At 45.0% G+C, this 21944-nt stretch overlaps 1 non-coding gene and 1 pseudogene across 1 annotated transcript; both read right to left on the reverse strand.

Moving 5' to 3' along the window:
* Nucleotides 1-914: 914 nt before the first annotated feature.
* On the reverse strand, nt 915-21530 carry LOC100579251 (annotated as a pseudogene).
* On the reverse strand, nt 10049-10155 carry LOC115836878. Its single transcript, XR_004031870.1, has one exon. It is a non-coding gene; the product is annotated as a U6 spliceosomal RNA (small nuclear RNA).
* Nucleotides 21531-21944: the final 414 nt, after the last annotated feature.

A 21944-nucleotide genomic window follows, 5' to 3' on the forward strand; every position in this document is an offset into this window, starting at 1 on the left:
CTAATTTATTCCTACTCTGGCCTGTCTCTCGTCCTCCAATACCTTCGACCCTTTCTCATCTCAGGGTCTCTGACACTGCTGTCCTTCCCGTCTGAAAGCCTTTTCTCCCGCTCCTTAAAAGGATGGCTCATTCTGCTTCTTCAGGTCTCAGCTCAGATGTCACCTCCTCTGAGAAGCTCTCATGGACTTCTCTATTTAAATTTCCCTCCCTCATTCATTTTGCCTACCACCCTAACTTTAACAATCTCATTTCGGTGTTTGTTTATTGTTTATTGTTTAATTCCTTTGGTTAAGGACCTTGTTTGTCTTGAACACTACTCTAGCCCCAGTCTTCAGCAAATATTTGAAAAATGAATAAATGAAAATGTAAAAGAGGATTTCTCAAGGCCAGGGGCTCTCAAGCTTTAACATGCAACAGAATCACCTGGAAGGCTTTTTAAAACAAGATTGCTCAATCTTTGTTCCCAGAGTTTCAGATTCTTATTATCTGGGAGTAGGGCAGTTCTAACAAGTTTCCAGGTGCTGCTGATGCTTCTTGTCTGGGAACTGCACTTTGAGAGCCACTGCATAAAATTAAAACCCCATCTGTCTCCCATTAAAGTATATCCACTGGTAAGTTGTAGAGAGGCGCCCGAGGGGAGGAAGTTCAAATGAGTTGGTCTCAAAGGTACTTGGAAAAAGTAAGGGGCTCCAGGACAATGCTAAGGTCTCTTTCCTCTTGGAGATCTTGGGTTTCTAAGATAAAAGACTGCTCCCCCACACCTTTTTTTTTTTTTTTTTTTTTGGCTCTTTTCAGTTTATTGCATGAAGGAGTTACAGTAGTCCAAGTTAAGAGCGGACCCCAAATGGTTACATTATACAAGCTGTGGAGGTTTTCAAACTTGTGACAAGACACAGAATGGAAATTTTACTCAGTGCAAGGAAATCCTCACTTAAGCTTCAGTGAGCCACAAGCACTTAAAACCCATGAACCTTCAGCTGATCGTCCTTAGCCAGTCCAAGCTCTACGAGGAACTGGCATATGTTCTTGCGTTGGTCACCCTGAGGCTGAATTACTTCTCCATATTCTGGATGCTCAATTACAGTACCATTGCAGGCAAACTTCTTAAATGCCTTCACTAGTTTCTTTTTATCATAATCATCAGCAACCCCTTGGACAGTAGTAAGGGTCTTCCTGCCATTTCTCTGTTGAATTCTTATATGGATATAATCCTCAGTGCCAGCAGGAAGCAGATCATCACCCTTACTTGCATCAGCAAAGGAGTTGAAAGAGTGGAGGTTCTGGATAGCGAACTTAACGATATGATTCCTTTTCTTCGGTGGAAACGGCCTGCGGAAGGCAGCGGTGGTGGGAGAAGACAGCCGGGATGGAACGTCAGGAAGCGAGGGGGCTCAAAAGGGAGGCTGCTGAGTCCTCGGCTGTGGCTCAGTGACTAGACCCCCTCGCTTTTTTTTTTTTTTTTTTTGTAGAGATGAGACCTCATTATGTTGCCCAGACTGGTCTCGAACTCCTGGCTTCAAGCAATCCTTCTGCCTGGGCCTCCTAACATGTCAAGATTATAGGTATGAGCCACCACATCCAGCTCAAAGGCTGCTTTTCTGATGAGGAAGTTGTGGTGGACCAATAAGTCTATTATTCTTCAGCTACCAGAATAAGAAAAGCTTAGAAAATGATTCTTAGGCTCCCAAACGGAACATCCAACAGATTCTCAAGTTGCTGTGGTGACCTGTGTTTCTAAATCAAGTCCTGCTTCCACAATTCCAAAAGAGTAATTAATAAATCAGAGATTAGGAAATGGGAAAAGAAGAAATTCTTATCCTCATCCAAAGAGAGCTTTTCCCAGAGTATATTCTGAAGAGTTTTAGTTCCATAATTAACAGCAAGATGAAAGCGTTCTATGGTCCAGTGAAATTCAGAGACACCGAAAGCCGTATCCATTACTTGGAGGCTTACGGTACATACCTGCAAAGTCTCATAGTCCAGAAATCAGTTAAGATAGTTAAGCTCCATCCTGGGCAACATAGTGAGACCCTGTCTCTACAAATAATAAAAAATTAGCTAGACCTAGTGGTGAGCACTTTCCAGCTACTTGGGAGGCTGAGGCAAGAAGATTGCTTGAGCCCAGGAAGTCGAGGCTTCAGTAAACCATGATCATGCCACAGCACTCAGCTCGGGCAACAGAGTGAGTACCTCAGAAAGAAAAATGTTGTTAAGCTCCTCCCTCCCTCCCTCCCTCCCTTCCTTCCTTCCTCGGTCTCTTTCTCTCTCTCTTTTTCTCTTTCTTTTTTCTTTCTTTTTTGAGACAGGATCTCACTCTGTCACCCAGGCTGGAGTGCAGTGGCACGATCACAGCTCACTGCAGCCTCAATCTCCCCAGGCTCAGGTGATCCTTCCACCTCAACCTCTGAGTAGTTGAGATTTTTTTTATTTTTTGTAGAAACAGGGTCTTGCCATGCTGCCCAGGCTGGTCTCGAACTGCTAGACACAAGTGATCCACCGCCTTAGCCTCCCAAAGTGTTGGGATTACAGGTGTGAGCCCTAAACTGTCTTTTGATATAAAACCAAAGAGCATTTTTGCTCATAACATATCCTGAGGCACATATTTAGAGAAGCACTGCCTTTAGGGACCTTTTCTCTTTAATGGGAGAAATTTTGTTTTGTTCTGGATGGAAACTTCATGTAAACATGAAAAACACTCTGATACACACACACACACACACACACACACACACACACACACACACTGCCTTAGTCCCCAGATAGTCAGGAAAGAAAATATCCGAAATGACCGTTCCAGTTCTCGTCCCTTCCGGATGTGAGGCTGCCCTGAGGTGTGTGACATGGGATGTTGTCTCTACCTGGGTGGGGATCTGAGGCTGCTCTTTGATTGGGCAGTTAGGGTGAGTGGAGGAGGAAGCTCTGGGGGTGAGTGATAGGCAGCCAGGAAAGTGATGGCTTGGGAGCACAGAGTGGAATTTTCCCCTGGAAATCCTTTTGAACTGAAGCGGATTTGAATATTGCACCCATGGTCACCTAGATCCCAGGGCTAAATGATTTTTCTCTTCATTTTCCAGTAATAATTAACATTGCTGTAGTGATAACAGGCAGTTTGGAGACAGTTTGTCTGGTTGTAGTGATGGAAACAAGAAGAAAATTCCTCCCCAAACCCCTCAGGGAAACTTTCTTTTCTCTTCTGACAGTTGGTGAGAAGAGGGGGGACACTGAAACATTCCTTAATTGGCAAGGATTGTTCTGCTTTTTTTTTTTTTTGAGAGGGAGTCTCTCACTGTCACCCAGGCTGGAGTGCAGTGGCGCGATCTCGGCTCACTGCAAGCTCCGCTTCCCAGGTTCACGCCATTCTCCTGCCTCAGCCTCCCGAGTAGCTGGGACTACAGGCGCCCACCACCACGCCTGGCTAATTTTTTTGTATTTTAAGTAGAGAGGGAGTTTCACCGTGTTAGCCAGGATGGTCTCGATCTCCTGACCTGCCTTTTCTTAAATACTTTTCAGCCGAGCATAGTGGCTCACGCTGGTAATCCCAGCACTTTGGGAGGCCAAGGCGGGTGGATCCCCTGAGGTCAAGAGTTCAAGACCAGCCTGGCCAACATGGTGAAACACCATCTCTACTAAAAATACAAAAATCAGCTGGGTGCGGTGGCGCGCATCTGTAAGCCCAACTACTTGGGAAGCTGAGGCAGAAGAATTGCTTGAACCCAGAAGGTGGAGGTTGCAGTGAGCTGAGATCCTGCCACTGTATTCCAGCCTGGGTGATAGAGTTAGACTCTGTCTCAAAAAAAAAAAAAAAACCAGTTTTCAGGATCTTATATTCTTTTAGCAAAACACTCATTTTCGGTAAATGAATGATGTTTTCATTAATCATCCAAGTGACACTCCAGAGGTGGTTTTAGATTAGGAAACAGAGGCTGAGAAGCCAGGAAATCTTTCTGGGGCAGGGGCAGGGAGGAATGTGGTGTCTTGTTTTCTAGCTCACTGGAGACCTCTGAGCCTCCGGGCATGTTGTCAATGGCATCCTGCATTTCAGTTTGAATATACAAGTTGGATTTGATAACCAGGTGAGGTCAGAGTCATGGCCATGGGATAGAATGCCTCTTTTTTTATTTTTTATTTTTTTTTTTGAGGCAGAGTCTTACTCTGTTACCCAGGCTGGAGTGCAGTGGTGCAATCTCGGCTCACTGCAACCTCTGCCTCCCGGGTTCAGGCGATTCTTCTGCCTCAGCCTCCTGAGTAGCTGGGACTACAGGCACATGCCACCATGCCTGGCTAATTTTTGTATTTTTAGTAGACACAAGGTTTCACCATATTGCCCAGGCTGGTCTCCAAGTCCTGACCTTGTGATCCGCCTACCTTAGCCTCCCAAAATGCTGGGATTACAGGCGTGAGCCACCGTGCCTGGCCTTAGAATGCCTCTTCTACAGCCTCTTGCATTGCAGAGGAGCTGCTTTATTACTGCCCTAGCAGCTGAGCAACTCTAAAAAGCATGGCTTTGTGTTTTATGGTTTTAATTTTGTTGATTTCTAAAGGCTTTTCTCTCTCTGTCCTTCCTTCTTTTCTCCCAAAGAAAAAGGAAACGATAACAAAATATTACCATATTTGAGACAGCCATCGGAATCTGCATCTGGGAGTGAAGAGAGAGCTTTCTTTTCCACGACACCGTGCATGCCATAGAATGTCCAAACAATGAGGGACCTCAGGGATTATCCTGCTCACCTCTTATAAGAAGGTGGAGGCCCAAAGTTAAGCTCTTGCACAGGACTCTTAATCGCAGCTCCACCTCTTTCTGCCACTCCAGGCTGGAAGGGAGAGCATTATTTGTTATGTAATTTCATGAGTTCTGCTGGAGCTCTGACAGGGTCTCTGCAGCATGACTTGACATGACATTATTTGGAACCATTAAGTTGGGTTATCTTCTGGTGTGCTGTAAAGCTGGAGTATCTTCTGGTGTGCTGAGGATCTGGTGAGCTTGCTTATATTTGTGGGCTGACTGGCTGAGTAAGAATGAGATGACTTCAGCCTGCAAAGAAAGGCTGCTTATCTATCCTAAAACAGGCTTGATGCTTTTCTTCTTTCTTTTTATTTTTTGAGAAGGAGTTTCGCTCTTGTTGCCCAGGCTGGAGTGCAATGGCGTGATCTCGGCTCACTGTAAACTCTGCCTCCTGGGTTCTGGCAATTCTCCTGCCTCAGCCTCCAGAGTAGCTGGGATTACAGGCATGCACCACCATGCCTGGCTAATTTTCTTGTATTTTAGTAGAGATGGGGTTTCACCATGTTGGCCAGGCTGGTCTTGAACTCCTGATCTCAGGTGATGCACCCACCTTGGCCTCCCAAAGTGCTGGGATTATAGGTGTGTGCCACGGTGCCCGGCCGGCTTGATGCTTTTCTGAGCACTCAACCAAATTAGTTTGGAAATGTCTGAGGCTCCTATAATGGAGGAAGAGTGAAACAGAGCAAGGTGTGCAATAACCCCCCTGGTAAAAACCCACCAGATGCTGACATCACTGGAAGCCCCTGTGTAGCTCCAACTCTCAATTCTGTCACTTCTTTACTCCTCCTGAGTGATGGCTGAGTTTAAATTCTGGGTCTCTCTGCCATGCTGTGAAAAATTGTCTTCTAAAGGATGACCACCATGTAATTCAGGGCCTGCAGCTGCACCAACACCTACCCATCTAGTTCCTCCTTCAAGGAGTTTCAGATCATTTGATGCTGTGGAGCCACTGATGCAGAGTATGGTAATGTCTGTTCTGGATACTTTTTTTCTTATTCTGGTGACAGACTTTTTTTTGTTATGTAAACTTTTTTTCCCCCTGATTGGCAATATCATCATTATTTGTCAATCACATTCTTTTTGTTTGTTTGTTTTTGTTTTTGAGACAGAGACTTGCTCTGTTGCCCAGGCTGGAGGGCAGTGATGTGTTCTCGGCTCACTGCAACCTTTGCCTCCCAGGCTCAAGCGAGTCTTGAGCCTCAGCCTCCCGAGTAGCTGGGACTACAGGTGTGTGCCACCATACCTGGATAATTTTTGTAGAGTGGAGTTTAGCCATGTTGCCGAAGCTGGTCTTGAACTCCTGGGCTCAAGTGATCCACCCCCCTTGGCTTCCCAAAGTGCTGGGATTAGAGATGTGAGCCACCACACCTGGCCTCACATTCTTAAAATTAATGTGTGTTGACAGTAATTGCCTGTTAGTTGGACCTGTGACTACTTTAACAAAAATAATCTTTCATGTAGCATATAGGGGTAGAGTGATAGGGAGGGCAGGAAGAAAAAAGGAAAAGGAAAAGGATATATAGAGAGAGTTCTGTACGTTAAAGAGTGTGTTGCTCTTGGAGTCCCTGAGATCTTGGCCAGGCCCGCAACTAATTATGTGTGTTGTTTTCTCTGGATCCTCAGCGATAATTTGAGCTATGAATAAGAGTTAGAAAGAATAGGACACTGTATTTTCCTGAGCAGAAATATAAATACATGTTTTACAGCCTCAGAGTAATCCCCATAACTGAACTCACACAGTAGAATATAATTTGACACCTCTCTCAGTCATAGCCACTAAGAGTGACTGCCATCTGGAACCTAATGTTACTCAAAAATAAGGACCATCAAATCCTAGGGTTGGGAGGATCTTGGCGTCATCTTGTCCCTTTTATGCCTTCTAGCTCTTGAGCAATAAGGGAATCTGGAGCAGTGAGAGATGGGAGGGAACGGGGTGGGGAGCCTCTGCCTCTGACTTTGTCTCAAATATTCCAGAAATGAGGATGCATTCTTGGTCACCAAGATGCTGTCTATCTATTCTAGCGTTTAGTTTTAAGAAACCCCAGTGCATGGATAAGAGTGATTAATACTATCAAGAGCACACCATGTTGTGCCTGGCGCCACGCCAAGTACTTACAAGACATCTTACCTCATTTACTACAATAGCCCCGTGAAGGTAGGCACTCTATTTATAAAGACAGCAACACATAAAAAGGTGAGTAAGTTACTCTAGACTTAGCAAGTGGCAGAGCTGGGGTTCAAACTAAAGTTTGACTGGTTTCACACCTCAACCTTTTTTTTTTAATTTTTTTTGAGATGGGGGTCTCTGTCTATTGCCCTGGCTGGTCTTGAACTCCTGGGTTCAACTCCTCCTGCCTCAGCCTCCCCAGTAGCTGGAACTATAGGTGCACACCACCATTCCAAGCTCCTGTACCTCCAACTTTTCTGGTATTATTCTGCTCTGCCATTTGCCAGAAAGTCTTACTATTATAAAATGGTTCTTTTTATGTGCTGTATAATTGGTTTTGACTTACAAGCCAAAAGACATTTTCTTTGAAAGTAACAAAAAGTTCATAATTAGGGTTGCCGGGCTTAGCAAATAAAAATACAGATTACCCAGTACAGTCAAATTTCAGATAGACAACAAATAATTTTTTAGTTTGTGTGTCTCAAATATTTTTAGCATAACTATGTCCCAAATATTACATGGGACATAATTAAAACTAAAAACAAAATTATTCTTTGTTTGATATTCAAATTTCCTGGTCATCCTCTGTCTTATCTGACATCTGTATTCACAATGAATGAGACCAAGTTGCTAAATTTAGTCCCTTTGTAGGCCACAGTGTTGCTGTGTTCCATGGCTGATGACTCTCTAGTGGGAACCTATTCATCTAGGGCCTTCTGTAAACCCTTCAGTCTCATCCCTCAGTGTCTTTCTTTTTTTTTTTTTTTTTTGTTCTGAGCCCTTTGTGTATTCCAGATTCTACTACTTCATTGGTTATGTGTGTGGCAAGTATCTTCTCCCAGTTTGTGTCTAGCCTTTTCACTTTCTTTTCTTTTTTTTTTTTTTCTTTCTTTCAGCATCTGATATGGTTTGGCTGTGTCCTCACCCAACTCTCATCTTGAATTCCCACGTGTTGTGGGAGGGACCTGGTGGGAGATAATTGAATCATGGGGGCGGGTCTTTCCCGTGCTGTTCTTGTGATAGTGAATAAATCTCACAAGATCTGATGGTTTTAAAAAGGGGAGTTTCCCTGCACAAACTCTCTTCTCTTGTCTACCGCCACGTGAGATATGTCTTCTATCTTCCACCGTGATGGTGAGGCCTCCCCAGCCACGTGGAACTGTAAGTCCAATAAACCTCTTTCTTTTGTAAATTGCCCAGTCCCGGGTGTGTCTTTATTAGCAGGGGGAAAACGGACTAATACAGCATCCAAAATGTTTTTAATAAGAGAGTAGGATCAGGGTTCGTTTTTATAGTGCGGCTGGCCCATGGGGCCCTGGCACACTGAAAATTTCGGCCCTTGGAACCCACGTAGGATTTGGTGTGGCTGTATGGGGTTCCCGGGGTAAATGCCAATGTCCCTATGGGCCCTTTCAAGGGCCAAAAAGCAGGATGGTGCCACAGCCCTTGCGGGAGTCCAGGGCCAGCTGCTCAAAGGTGCGGATCTTGCCGTGGGAATGCGGCTGGGCCCTGGCCGCTCACACGCAGTGGGAGGTTTTACTCTGGGCATCTCCTGAACCCGCACAACCGCAGCTGTGGGCCTGAAACCACAGCCGTTTTGTTTTCCGGGCCTGGAAGCTTCATTTTCTGATCAGGATCAGAGGTGGCCGGTTGGTGCGGTTCACAAAAAGCCTCTTCAGTATAACCTGGCTGAAGGTGGACAGCTTGACCAACAGCCCTAGGTAGATGTCCAGCTCTTGGGCTCCCTGCGCCCAGCCTTTCTGTCTTTGCTGTGGTGGATGTTGACTCCCACGATGGCGCCTCCTGCCCCACCAGGTCGGGAAGGAGCCATTTCACTTTCTTTACGGGATCTTTTGATAAAAACATTTTCTTCAATTAAGGATAGTCAAATTAATCAGTGTTTTCCTTTATTATCCATGTATTTATTTTGAGACGGGCTCTGGCTTTGTTGCCTAGCCTGGAATCCAGGGGCACGATATCAGCTCACTCCAGCCTTCAGCTCCCAGGTTCAAACAATCCTCCCACCTCAGCCTCCTGAGTACTGAGACCACAGGTGCACATCACCACGCCCAGCTAATTTTTTGTGTTTTGTAGATACGGGGTCCTCCTACATTGCCCAGGTGGCCTTGAACTCCTGGCCGCAAGCAAATGTTTTCCTTTATAGTTACTACTTTTGTGTCTTGTTTAAGAAACTTGGCCGGGCATGGTGGCTCACGCCCTGTAATCCCAGCACTTTGGGAGACCAAGGTGGGCAGATCACTTGAGGCCAGGAGTTAAAGACCAGCCTGGCCAACATAGTGAAACCCTGTCTCTACTAAAAACACAAAAAAATTAGCTGGGCGTGGTGGCACACGCCTGTAATCCCAGCTACTCAGGAGGCTGAGGCATGATAATCGATTGCATCTGGGAGGCAGAAGCGATAGTAAGCCAAGATCACGCCACTGCACTCCAGCCTGGGTGATAGAGTGAGACCCTATCTCAAAAAAAAAAAAAAAATTCTTCCCTACTCTGTGAATATAGACGTGTTCTCTTATTTCATTATGATTTTTTTGTTTTTGTTTTTAGGTCTTTTTTTTTTTTTTTTTTTTTTGAGACAGAGTCTTACCCTTGTCGCCCAGGCTGGAGTGCAGTGGCGTGATCTTGGCTTATTGCAACCTCCGCTTCCCAGGTTCAAGTGATTCTCCTGCCTCAACCTCCTGAGTAGCTGTGATTACAGGCTCCTGCCACCACACCCAGCTAATTTTTTTGTGTTTTTAGTAAAGGTGGGGTTTCACCATGTTGGCCAGGCTGGTTTTGAATTCCTGACCTCAGGTAATCCACCCACCTCGGCCACCCAAAGTGCTGGAATTACAGGCGTGAGCCACCGCGCCCGGCTGTATTTAAGTCTTTAATCTGCTTAGTATTTCTGCTTGTGTGCAATATGTTGCTGGGTCCTCCATTGCCCCAGCACTATTTATGAGTGATCCACCTGTCCTTGATGAGCAACAATTTTTTAAAAAATCTTTAAAAAAATATGGAATGCTGAGTTTACAATGAACTATGATTGTGATACTGCATTCCAGCCTGAACAACAGAGCGAGACTGTCTCTTTAAAAAAAAAGAAAAAGAACTCTTCACAAATTGGTGTGCCATCCTGGTGAAGGGGCTATGCTAATCTTCTCTGTAGAGTTCCACTTTTAGTATATGTGCTGCTGAAGTGAGCACTAATCAACAATTTTAATATTTGTTTCTGTGACTGTTCATTCCCACTGCTGGACTATAAGCTACTTTTATCTCTATATTACTAGAGTCTACCATATAGGATTTGTCTCTGAGAGTGGGCTAAATAATTGTTGAGCTGTGTTCTTTTTTTTTTTTTTTTTTTTTTTTTTGAGATGGAGTCTAATTCTGTCGCCCAGGCCGGAGTGCAGTGGTGCAATCTTGGCTCACTGAAACCTCTGCCTCCCAGGTTCAAGTGATTCTCGTGCCTCAGCCTTCCGAGTAGCTAGGATTACAGGCATGCACCACAACGCCTGGCTAATTTTTGTATTTTCAGTAAAGATGGAGTTTCACCATGTTGACCAGGCTGGTCTTGAACTCCTGACCTCAGGTGATCCGCTGCCTCGGCCTGCCAAAGTGCTGGTATTACAGGTGTGAGCCACTGTACCTGGCCCAAACTATGTTCTTAATCCTGGGCACCATCTTGCAAAAATCTGTTAATATAAGTTAAGTAGGGGCTTAAGCAAAGGAAGATTTCTGCTCATGAAGAATTTTATCTAAAGTAGCTGTTGAATTTATTAAATGAGTTGCTGAGTCTTGTTATTAGAATAATAATTGTATTAGTCAGTTCTCGAATAGCTATAAAGAAATACTTGAGACTGGGCCAGACACGGTGGCTCACACCTGTAATCCCAGCACTTTGGGAGGCTGAGGTGGGTGGATCACCTGAGGTCAGGAGTTCGAGACTAGCCTGACCAACATGGCAAAACCCCATCTCTACTGAAAATACAAAAATTAGCTGGGTGTGGTGGCGGGCGCCTGTAATCCCAACTACTCTGGAGGCTGAGGCAGGAGAATTGCTTGAACCCGGGAAGTGGAGGTTGCAGTGAGCCAAGATCATGCCATTGCACTCCAGCGTGGGTGACAGAGCAATACTCTGTCTCAAAAAAAAAAAAAAAAAAACCTGAGACTGGGTAATTTATAAAGAAAAGAGGTTTAGTTGGCTTAGGGTTCTGCTGGCTCTACAGGAAGTGTAGAGGCTGCTTCTGGGGAGGCCTCAGGAAACTTACAATCATGGAGGAAGGCAAAGGGAAAGCAGGCATGTATTACATGACCAGAGCAGGAGGAAGGGAGAGTAGGCCAGGGATGCCACACACCTCTAAACAACCAGATTGCAAGATAACTCACTCACTATCACGAGAACAGCTCCAAGGGGATGGTGCTAAACCATTCATGAAATACTACCCCCATGTCCCAATCACCTCCCACCAGGACCTGTCTCCACCATTGGGGATTACAATTGAACATGAGATTTGGGTGGGAACACAGATTCAAACCATATCAATAATAATATTTCAATAATAATTCAATCGATACCTTTCACTGAGATTTGACCAAGGCCAGGCGAGGCTTTACTTACATCCTCACTTTTCATCCTCACACGACACAGTCAGGAAGAAAATGTCAGCATCACCATTCACAGAGGAAGAAGCTATGGCTCAGGGTGACCTGGTGTTCTGTAGGTCACACAGAGCAGGATGCAGGCTGGGACTATGAGCAGCTCTGTAATGACAGCTCAGAAAGCCTCTAACACAAACTTGACCTCATTCTGCCTCTTTAGCATCACAAGGTGCTAAACCAGATGCCTAGAAATAGGGCACAGCTCTCCAGCTGGGACATTTCTATACAGGACCTGTAGTATCTATACAAAAGGGATCCTAGGTGAGAGTCTACATGTAAAAGTTAGTGGGGCTTGCATTTTGGCCCAACTCCAGAAGAAATTTCTGAACTAGAATTGTTTGAAGTGGAACCACTCCCAGCAGTGTTAGAAGCTTTGCACCATCCAGCTGGACTGTGCAACATCCACCAGGCATTGGAACAGGTCCTGACAGAGTAGTACCCACTCTCCACAGATCTCATTTCCAGGTCTCCCTTCTCCCATTGTCCTGAGGTCCCCATTTCTCTCAGAGCTTCTGTATCTCGAGTATTCGATAAACATTGCTTGAACCCCTCTTAGTTGTCAGGTACTGTACCAGGTGCCAGGGGTGCAGACATGGATAAAAGAGAGTTATCCTCAGGATGGTCCACTGAGGCAGAGAGATTCATTAACATGATTTTATTATAATCTGGTAAATGTTAAGATGTGTACTGACTCCTATAGGATCCCAGAGAAGGGCCCTGGTCCTAACAGGAGGATGTCTGGAAAAGATGCCTTTTGAGATGAATGCCTCTTGAAGAATGAGGAGATGTAAATCAGGCAAAGAAAGGCCATTGTGATGGGGCTGGGGGTGGTGGACAACCCTTGCCACTCTAAGAACCAAAGAGTAGTGACCGGATGCAGCGGCTCATGCCTGTAATCCCAGCGCTTTGGGAGGCTGGGGTGGGCGGATCACCCGAGGTCAGGAGTTCGCGATCAGCCTGGCCAACATGGTGAAACCCTGTCTCTACTAAAAATACAAAAATACGCCAGGCGTGGTGGTAGGTGCCTGTAATCCCAGCTGCTTGGGAGGCTGAGGCAGGAGAATCACTTGAACCTGAGAGGTGGAGGTTGCAGTGACCTGAGATCATGCCACTGCACTCCAGCCTGGGCGACAAGAGTGAAACTCCATCTCAAAAAATAAAAATAAAAAATAAAAAATAAAAGAACAATAAAACAGAACCAATGAGTATCTTTGAATCCCAGCATAGACTGCTTCCCTATCCCTCAGCTTTTCCCCTTTCCCTTCTCCCTGGGACTTTCTTTTCCCAGGATAGAAAGCCTTGGATTTCTCCCATTACCTGTAATTCTTACCTGTCTCCTGAAAGTTATTTATCTCTTGACCTCTGTTTTATTTTATTTATTATTAATTTCTTTTTTTTGTTTTGTTTTTTAAACTGAGTCTTGCTCTGTCGCCCAGGCTGGAGTACAGTGGCGTGATCTTGGCTCACTGCCACCTCCACCTCCTGGGTTCAAGCGATTCTGCCTCAGCGTCCCGAGTAGCTGGGGCTACAGGTGTGTGCCACCATGCCTGGCTAATTTTTGTGTTTTTAGTAGAGATGGGGTTTTACCATGTTGGCCAGGCTGGTCTCGAACTCCTGACCTCAGGTGATCTGCCCCCCTCTGCCTCCCAAAGTGCTGGGATTACAGGCATGAGCCACCGCGCCCCACCTTGACCTCTGTTTTAATTCTGATTATGTGCTGGGGTCTAAAAGTTCATTGTAAGGCAAACTCTCAGAGATAGTAACTCAGGAAAGGAGTGGAGAAGGCTCCAGACTCAGCGTCTGCAGTGCACACTGGCCTGCGGGGAGCAGAGTGAGTGAACTGTGCATGGTTCACAGCACCACCTGAGGCCCAGAAACTCCTTGGCTGCCTAAACACCACTTAGCTCCTCCCTGGTGGCAACCAGGTGTGTGGAAAGAGCTTCCACTCCAGAAAGACCTGGAGTTAAATTCTGGCCCCGTTTCCTAGTTTCTCCATAGAAAGTGACTTTACTTGTCTGAGTCTCAGTTTTCTTATCTGTAAAATTGGTAGGAAATAAGTGCCCTTCAGGGTTGCTCTAGGATTAAACAAGCTGGCCTATGGAAAGAACTGCCGGGGAGGTGGCCAATCAATGTCGCTTTCGTCTAGATTTCTTTGTGTGAAAGAACTGACTAGAAGAAAATACCCCATGACAATCAATACTTTTTCCCAAAGCATTAGAATAAATTTAGAAATTTTGCACTTAAAATCTTCTTTGTGGTGGCCAGGTGCAATGGCTTATGCCTGTAATCCCAGCACTTTGGGAGGCTGATGCAGGCGGATCACTTGAGGTCAGGAGTTCGAGACCAGCCTGGCCAACATGGTGAAACCCCATCTCTACCAAAAACACAAGAATTAGCCGGGCGTGGTGATGCACACCTGTAATCCCAGCTACTGAGGATGCTGAGGCAGGAGAATCACTTGAACCCGAGAGGCAGAGGTTGCAGTGAGCCAAGATTGCACCACTGCACTCCAGCCTGGGCAACAGAGTGAGATGCCATCTCAAATAATAAAAATAAAATAAAATCTTACTTGTGGAAAATGTAAGCCTAGGGATATTCCTAGGGTCAGAGAGTGGGCGGATTTAAAATTTTTTAAAAAAGCCTTAATATTTTATACAGATGGACTCACACTATGTTGCCCAGGCTGATCTCAAACTCCTGGCCTCAGGTGATCCTCCCACTTTGGCCTTCCAAAATGCTGGGATTACAGGCGTGAGCCACCATGCCTGACCCAAAGAATGGGTGGATTTTGGAGGCAACTGGACTTGAGGATCTTTTTCCAGCAAATACTAGAACAGATCATCTGAGAGATGAATGTTGGCCATCATCCCACTACACCTTCTAAGGGATATTCTGCAAGCACCCACATGTCTGACTGTGTCTCACAGTCAGTCCTTATACTATTGAGAGTCCTTTCTGTTATCTTACTTAAAGTTTCTTGTGCTTCAGCATAAGTCATGCTCTCTTCTCATAGCCAGGAAGCACTGCTATAAAATGGACATTTTAACTACATAGCAACATCCTGTTTCATCTGAAGCTCTGTTGCTCCTTCATTTGCCTGGTTTACAAGTTATGATACTGTATTATGGAATGCTGGGCCTAGGCCAGACCTCTTCATTCTGAGGCTCAGAGAAGTCCGTTACCTAGCTGTGGTTCTACAGCCAGTACAGCACAAGAGCTGAGTTAGAACTCAAGTTTTCTGAGTCCCAAATCTAGAGTTTTTTTCTCTTCCCTTTCAATGAAGGGCTCCTTTTACTGGTCACATGTCCGGAAGTGACCCAGGCCCTTTCATATGTCTCTAAGAGCCAATGTCAGATGTTTTATCCTGGGAGTCAGAAGACCCAAGAGTCCCAGTCTTAAGCCTCTTCAGAATTGCCCTCTGGGCTGGGCGTGGTGTCTCATGCCTGTAATCCTATTTTGGTAAGTCAAGGCTGGGGGATTGCTTGAAGCCAGGAGTTCGAGACAAGCCTGGGCAACAGAGGGAAACCCAGTCGCTACCAAAAAAAAAAAAAAAAAAAAAGGATTTCTCCCAAGGAGAATGACAGCAGAGCTTTTGTTTAAGTGCTTTTTAGGGATACCACATACCATTGGTGAAGCAGGAATGTCTTTTGCAAACTGGGACCTTTGCATGAGAAGATTCAATTAGAGATAGATAGATATAAAATGTAATAATATATATTGTAATTATATATGTATAAATTATGTAATATAATAACATATATTTTATATTTTTGAATATATGTATTTTGGGGGTAAGGTAAGAATCATAACTTCCACCAATTTTTTTTTTTGAGATGGAGTCTCCCTCTGTCACCTAGGTTGGAGTACAGTGGCACAATCTCAGCTCACTGCAACCTCCACCTCCTGGGTTCAAGCGATTATACTGCCTCAGTCTCTCGAGTAGCTGGAATTACAGGTGCCTGCCACCATGCCCAGCTAATTTTTGTATTTTTAATAGAGACGGGGTTTCACCATGTTGGTCAGGCTGGCCTTGAACTGCGGACCTCAGGTGATCCACCTGCCTTGGACTCCCAAAGTGCTGGGATAACAGGCATGAGCCACCGTGCCTGGCCACTTCCACTGATTTTTTAAAAAGGGATCTAGGACTTGAAAAAGTCTGAATCATTCATTCATTATTCATTCATTCAACAATTTTTCTTTGAATGCTTATTTTATGGAAGGCACTCTACTAGGGCCAGATAATGTAATGGAAATATGGAAATAAAATACACATGTTCCTACCCTCATGGCACTTACATTCTAGTGAGAGAACTAAATGATAAACAATAAACAAATAAGAACACACAAAATGTCACCTTAGGACAGACTGCAAAAAAAAAAAAAAAAAAAGCTAAGAATTACTGATCTGACTATACTTTGTATTTCTCTCTGGATTTTATATTTTTCACTTTCCTTCTGAGAAAGTCAAATTTCTCTAAAAACACACCCAATTTAACTTCTCAGTTGTAATTTAAAGGATAGTTAAGTCTCTAAGTCCTCCAAACCTCCACTTCAATGGTTTTTCTGTTTTGTTTGTTTGTTTGTTTTGAGACAGAGTCTCATTCTGTTGCCCAGGCTGGAGTGCAGTGGCACCGTGTCGGCTCACTGCAACCTCTGTCTCCTGGGTTCAAGCAATTCTCCTGCCTCAGCCTCCCGAGTAGCTGGGATTACAGGCACCCACCACGATGCCCAGCTAATTTTTGTATTCTTAGTAGAGACGGGGGTTTCAACATGTTGGCCAGGCTGGTCTCGAACTCCTGACCTCAGGTGATCTGCCCATCTCTGCCTCCCAAAGTGCTGGGATTGCAGGCATGAGCCACCACACCTGGCAATGGGGTTGTTTTATCCACCAGGCTATTGAATAGATGAATGCTGCTTTCCTCCCTGCCTCGCAGGCAGGCAGGCAGGATCATTCCAGGTATCTAGAAATGACAGGTCTGTTTGCCCAGCATGAGCAATGTGGTTTCCCACTGCAGAATCTCCCTCCCTGTAGATTGCAGCTGCTGCTTGTGCAAGACCGAATGATCTGAAAGACTCAGAAAAACAGACCACCAAGATGTACCAGTGAATTTTTAAGATTTGTGAACTGTCAGGATATTGTTCAAAATTGTAGCAGAGATTAAATCTTTGCTTATTGCTAAGTGAATTTTTCATATGTGCATATCTGTTTTATTCAAATGCAAGTGATTTACACAAACCGCCATCTGCAATCCTTAAGACACTCACAGAATGATGCAGTGTTAGGTAACTAGAATTGTATCTATTTATTTGTTGTTGTTGCCTCCCCTGTCATACCTTTTTTTTTGAGATGGAGTCTCTGTCACCAGGTTGGAGTGCAGTGGTGCAATCTCGGCTCACTGCAGCCCCTGCCACCCGGGTTCTAGCGGTTCTCGTGCCTCAGCCTCCCGAGTAGCTGGGATTACAGGCGCATACCACCACACCTGGCTAATTTTAGTATGTTTAGTAGAGATGATGTTTCACCATGTTGGCAGGCTGGTCTCGAACTCGTGACCTCAAGTGATCCATTCGCCTCAGCCTCCCAAAGTGCTGGGATTACAGGTGTGAGCCACTGCACCTGGCCATCGTACCTATTTTTGAACTGGTTGTTCTAAATTCATCTATGTGAGTGGACAATAAAAAGAAGGGGTGACCTGTCAACAGTCTTACAACTCAAAGAAAACAAAAAATAAATAAAACAAGGAAAAGAAAGTCCTACAACTCAATGGCAAAGGTGAAATTCAAATCTAAGACATGGTTTCTAGATCTCTGCTCTCCAGGCACGAGATTAGATCCAACAGCCTGACTCAGATTACACCTGTTATGTGCATACAATGTTATCAGAATGCTGTGGGGCTCCAGCCTATTAGAATTTTCTGTTTTAGCTGGGAGTGGAGACTCACGCCCCTCAGCATTTTCGAGGCTGAGGTGGGAGGATCTCTTGAGCCTAGGTAGTCTACGGTGCAGTGAACTATATGACAGTGCCACTATACTCCAGCTAGGGTGACAGAATGGGATGCAGTCTCTAAAAAAAAAAAAAAAATTAAATTTAAAAAACAAATTTTCTGCCCGGTGCTGTGGCTGCTCATGCCTGTAATCCCAGCACTTTGGGAGGCCACAGTGGGAGGATCGCTTGAGCCCAGGAGTACAAGACCAGCCTGGGCAGCATATTGAGACCCCATCTCTCCCCGCCAAAATTAAAATATTTGCTGGGCATGGGAATGTGTACCTGTAGTCCCAGCTACTTAAGAGGCTGAGGAGGGAGGATCGCTTGAGTCTGGGAGTTCAAGGCTACAGTGAGTTGTGATCACACCGCTGGACTCTAGCCTGGGCGACAGAGTGAGATCCTGTCTCTGGTTTGTTGTTATTATTGTTGTTTTCTTTTGAGACAGAGTCTTTCTGTCAACACTGTCTCTTAAAAAAAAATTTTTTTCTTGTCCTTACTAGTTTTAGGGAAAGTGTCATACCATCGACTGAAAGGCCAATTCTGATTTAGAAAAAAATAAACCTTTTCAATTAAATATGAAGATGTAGGTGTAACACTTTGTTCCAAAAACATAAGTAAATGACACTTAAAAAAAAAAGGATGTTGGTGAAGGCCATGGACATCACTTGGAAAGTGAGTCATGTAAGGTTAGCAATGAGATACCATCAGATTCCCAGGTGAGTGTCTGAAGTCCCATTGGTTGTCCAAACAGGGTCTGAATTGGTTTGAACTCAGCTGTTGACTTCTCTTTTTCATAACCTTTCTTCCTACATCCATCTTCACTTAGTTTCTCCCTCCCATTTCTTAATATATTGGATTTGATGAGGAGATGACATTCCCTTCCTCTGAGAGTCTGTTTGGAGACAGGCTTCAGGTCATGGTATTCCAGCATTTAGGCTACATGGCAGCCCTTCAGTGAAGTCACTGGAAAGTGTCAGAAAAAGAAATGGGCCTGAACTGGAGAGACAGTCCAGCTTCCTTCCCAAGGAGCCATCGGATATTTATAAAGAGCCAGGCCTAGGATGTATGCCCATTGCTGAGAAGGTTTTGTGGCCCAATCTGGTATACATTAGAGGCTCTATCTTTCCATCTCCTCAGTTCATGAAGCATTGATTCCTGGCCTAGGAGAGACTGAAAGCCAAACCAAACAGGGGATTTTCTTCCTTCGTAGTTATCGTGAGCCAGCCAATTCCAGGATTTAAGCTCAGGCTTGTTAGGCTTTAGTTCTTCTGGGAAATGCCATCTGTTGGGAGAATGGATTTCTGGGCAGCAAAAGTGCTATTTATTCTAGTGTAGTTGCTGAATGGCAAGGATCGTATTATCCTTCACCCTGGGGGCAGGGAGAAAGAGTTAGGATCAGGCATTTGCCACCGTAAAGTCTACCCTCTATTTTGTATGGTCTGCCTGTTGCCCCAGTTCACTGCCACACCCTCACCCCACACATACACACCAGACCTCTCCTTTAGTTTTCAAGCCACTATGCAATTGAAATGTTTGTGTGAATTTTCACATAAAGTCTAGTCTTTGTGTCAAGTGTGCAATAAGGCTCAACATTTGCATAGAGCAAACAAGGAAGTCCTATTAGGAAATTTGTTCCATAGGAGCTTATGTCTTAAATTGGACTGGTGCCTTTTGTTGTCACAGTTGTTTTATAATGACATGCACGTAGGTTTGCCTTTCTGAATTCTTATGTTGAATCTACTGTTGGTTGGCACCCACCACTAGCATAAATTTCTACTCTTTCAATCAGTGGGACAAATTCAAATGCCAGTCAAGGCTGATTCACCTGTTTAGTGCTGTGAGTGATTTGAAGAGGACTACCTTCTCAGCACTTCTTTGGCCCAGAGTCACAGGAACACTCTTCTCAAGAATGTGGTCCTGGTAAGGGAACTTGCAAAATACTTACAGATTTCAGGAGTCCACAGTCTCAGGCAGAAGCAGAAGAGATATATCTCCTGGTTTGAAATCCTGGAGACAAATTTTTGACCAATGCCCAGGAAAATTGGTTTTCTGACCAAAGACTCAGGGAGACTGGAAACTCTTGGGATGTGGATGAGAGGAAGGGGTTAGGGATGGAGAAGGGAGTAGAAATCCATGTGTTCACCACAGAATCAAAGACAGCATCCTTGATTTCTCTCTCCTTCTTACTCTTCATAATCTATTAGCAGACCCTGTCAGTCCCACTTTCAAATCGTGTCCTTGATGTCATTCACATCTCCCTACCTTCACTATCATCACCCTAGCCAAGCCTCTGCCATCTCTCACCTGGTCAACCCCAATACCTCCTCTGACTAGTTTCTGTCTGTCTTCTCTTGCTGCATTCTAATTCATTCTCCATGTAGAAGACAGGGAAATCTTTTGCAATTGCAAATTAGATCGCAAGGCTTTTCTGCTGGCATCCCTTGGGCCACTCTCCTTTGTTCCTGGAATTCCATCAAGCCACCTACCATGGCCTACAGAGTCCCCGAGTCCCCGGTGTTCTGGCTCCTGCTCACCTCTTCTAAGTCTTCTCATTCCTCTCTCCCACAACCATGTCCTCCTCCTCCTCCTCCTCCTCCTCCTCCTCCTCCCCCCTCCTCCTTCTTCTTCTTCCTCTTCCTCTTCCTCTTCTTTCTTCTTCTTCTCCTCCTCTCTTCTTCTCCTCCTCCCCTCTTCTTCTCCTCCTCCTCTCTTCTTCTCCTCCTCCCCTCTTCTTCTCCTCCTCCTCTCTTCTTCTCCTCCTCCTCTCTTCTTCTCCTCCTCCTCTCTTCTTCTCCTCCTCCTCTCTTCTCCTCATCCTGTCTTCTTCTCTCTTCTTCTCTTCTCTCTTCTTCTTCTTTTTTTTTTTTTTTTTAACAGAGAGTCACTCTGTTGCCTAGCCTGGAGTGCAGTGCAGTGTCCCAATCACAGCTTACTGCAGCCTCAACCTCCCAGGCTCAAGAGATCCTGCCACCTCAGCCTCCTGAGTAGCTGAGACCACAGGTGCGTACCACCACAGCAGGCTAATTTTAAAATTTTTTCTAGAGACAGGGTTTCACCATGTTACCCAGGCTGGTCTTGAACTCCTGAGTTCAAGCAATCCACCTTCCTGGGCCTCCCAAAGTTCTGGGATTATAGGTATGGGCCACTATGCCCAGCCTAATATGGATCATTTTAAGCCCTCCTCAATGTGCATTAAATACTGTACTTGTGTTTGGGCATGGTGGCTCATACCTGTAATCCCAGCACTTTGGGAGGCCGAGGCAGGAGGATTGCTTGAGCCCAGGAGTTCGAGACCAGCCTAGGCAACGTGGCGAAACCCTGTCTCTACCAAAAATAGAAAAAAAAAAAAAGTTAGCCAGGCATGGTGGCATGCACCTGTAGTCCCACCTACTTGGGAGGATGGTTTGAACCGGGAGGTGGAGGTTGCGGTGAACTGAGATGGCACCACTGCACTCCAGTCTGGGTGACAGAGCCAAACTCTGTCTCCAAAAAAAAAAAAACAAAAAACAAAAAAAAACTACTTGTTTACTGAATGATTGTTTATTTGCCTCCACTTACCCTTTGAAATTTACCAAAGATAAGTGACTAGGATTATCAACCATTCTTTATTTCCCTGTTCCATCTGTTTTGAGTTAGGAGAAAAACAAAGCAAAATGCAATCTCACCAACAGCAATATCAACAAAAGAAATCTCTTGAGCCATCTAGCCCCTAGCAGCTAGCCAAGGAAGGCAAGCTGGGATTTGGGAACAAGTGGGTAACCTGGAGCGGCCACAGTAGGGATAAGCAGCTTCAGCAGCCAGAGATTTTCCCTTACTCTTAGGAGGTGACATGAGCAACTTTCCCAGAACCGTCTTGACACAAGCAGTAAATTAAGTAAACAAGGCAGAAGGTCTCCAGAACCTGGTCTCACCCAGTCCTGCTGCGACTCTCTGGCATCGCGTGGACTAGGAAGCTGGAGGGGAAGTCTTCTCATCCACCAGTCCGCCTAAAAACAAACCTTTCTGCTTGTGTGGAGGAGGAATTGCAGAACTTGTAGTCAAAGCATGGTGGTGTAAGGGAAATCACTGTGGGGACTTGAAACACCCTAATGATATTTTTTCCTAGTTCTTCTTTTAAGGGCTTCTGGAGACAGAAGGGGATTAAAACTTCAAATTAGGGAAAAGTAAAAACTCAGTTAACTCATTAGCTGGGCTCACCTAATTAATCTTGGTAGCCTGGGGCACAATTCAACCCAATAGAATTTACTTATCTATGGAGATTTTAATAAGCTCTGAAGCCAGAAGCCCTGCCACCATTGCTGTGGGATGGGAGAGTGGGTGGGGGGAGAAGGAGATAAGGCTTGGAGCTGAC

The sequence above is a fragment of the Nomascus leucogenys genome, chromosome 9 (assembly GCF_006542625.1).
Source record: "Nomascus leucogenys isolate Asia chromosome 9, Asia_NLE_v1, whole genome shotgun sequence".
NCBI classification, from domain to species: Eukaryota; Metazoa; Chordata; class Mammalia; order Primates; family Hylobatidae; genus Nomascus; species Nomascus leucogenys.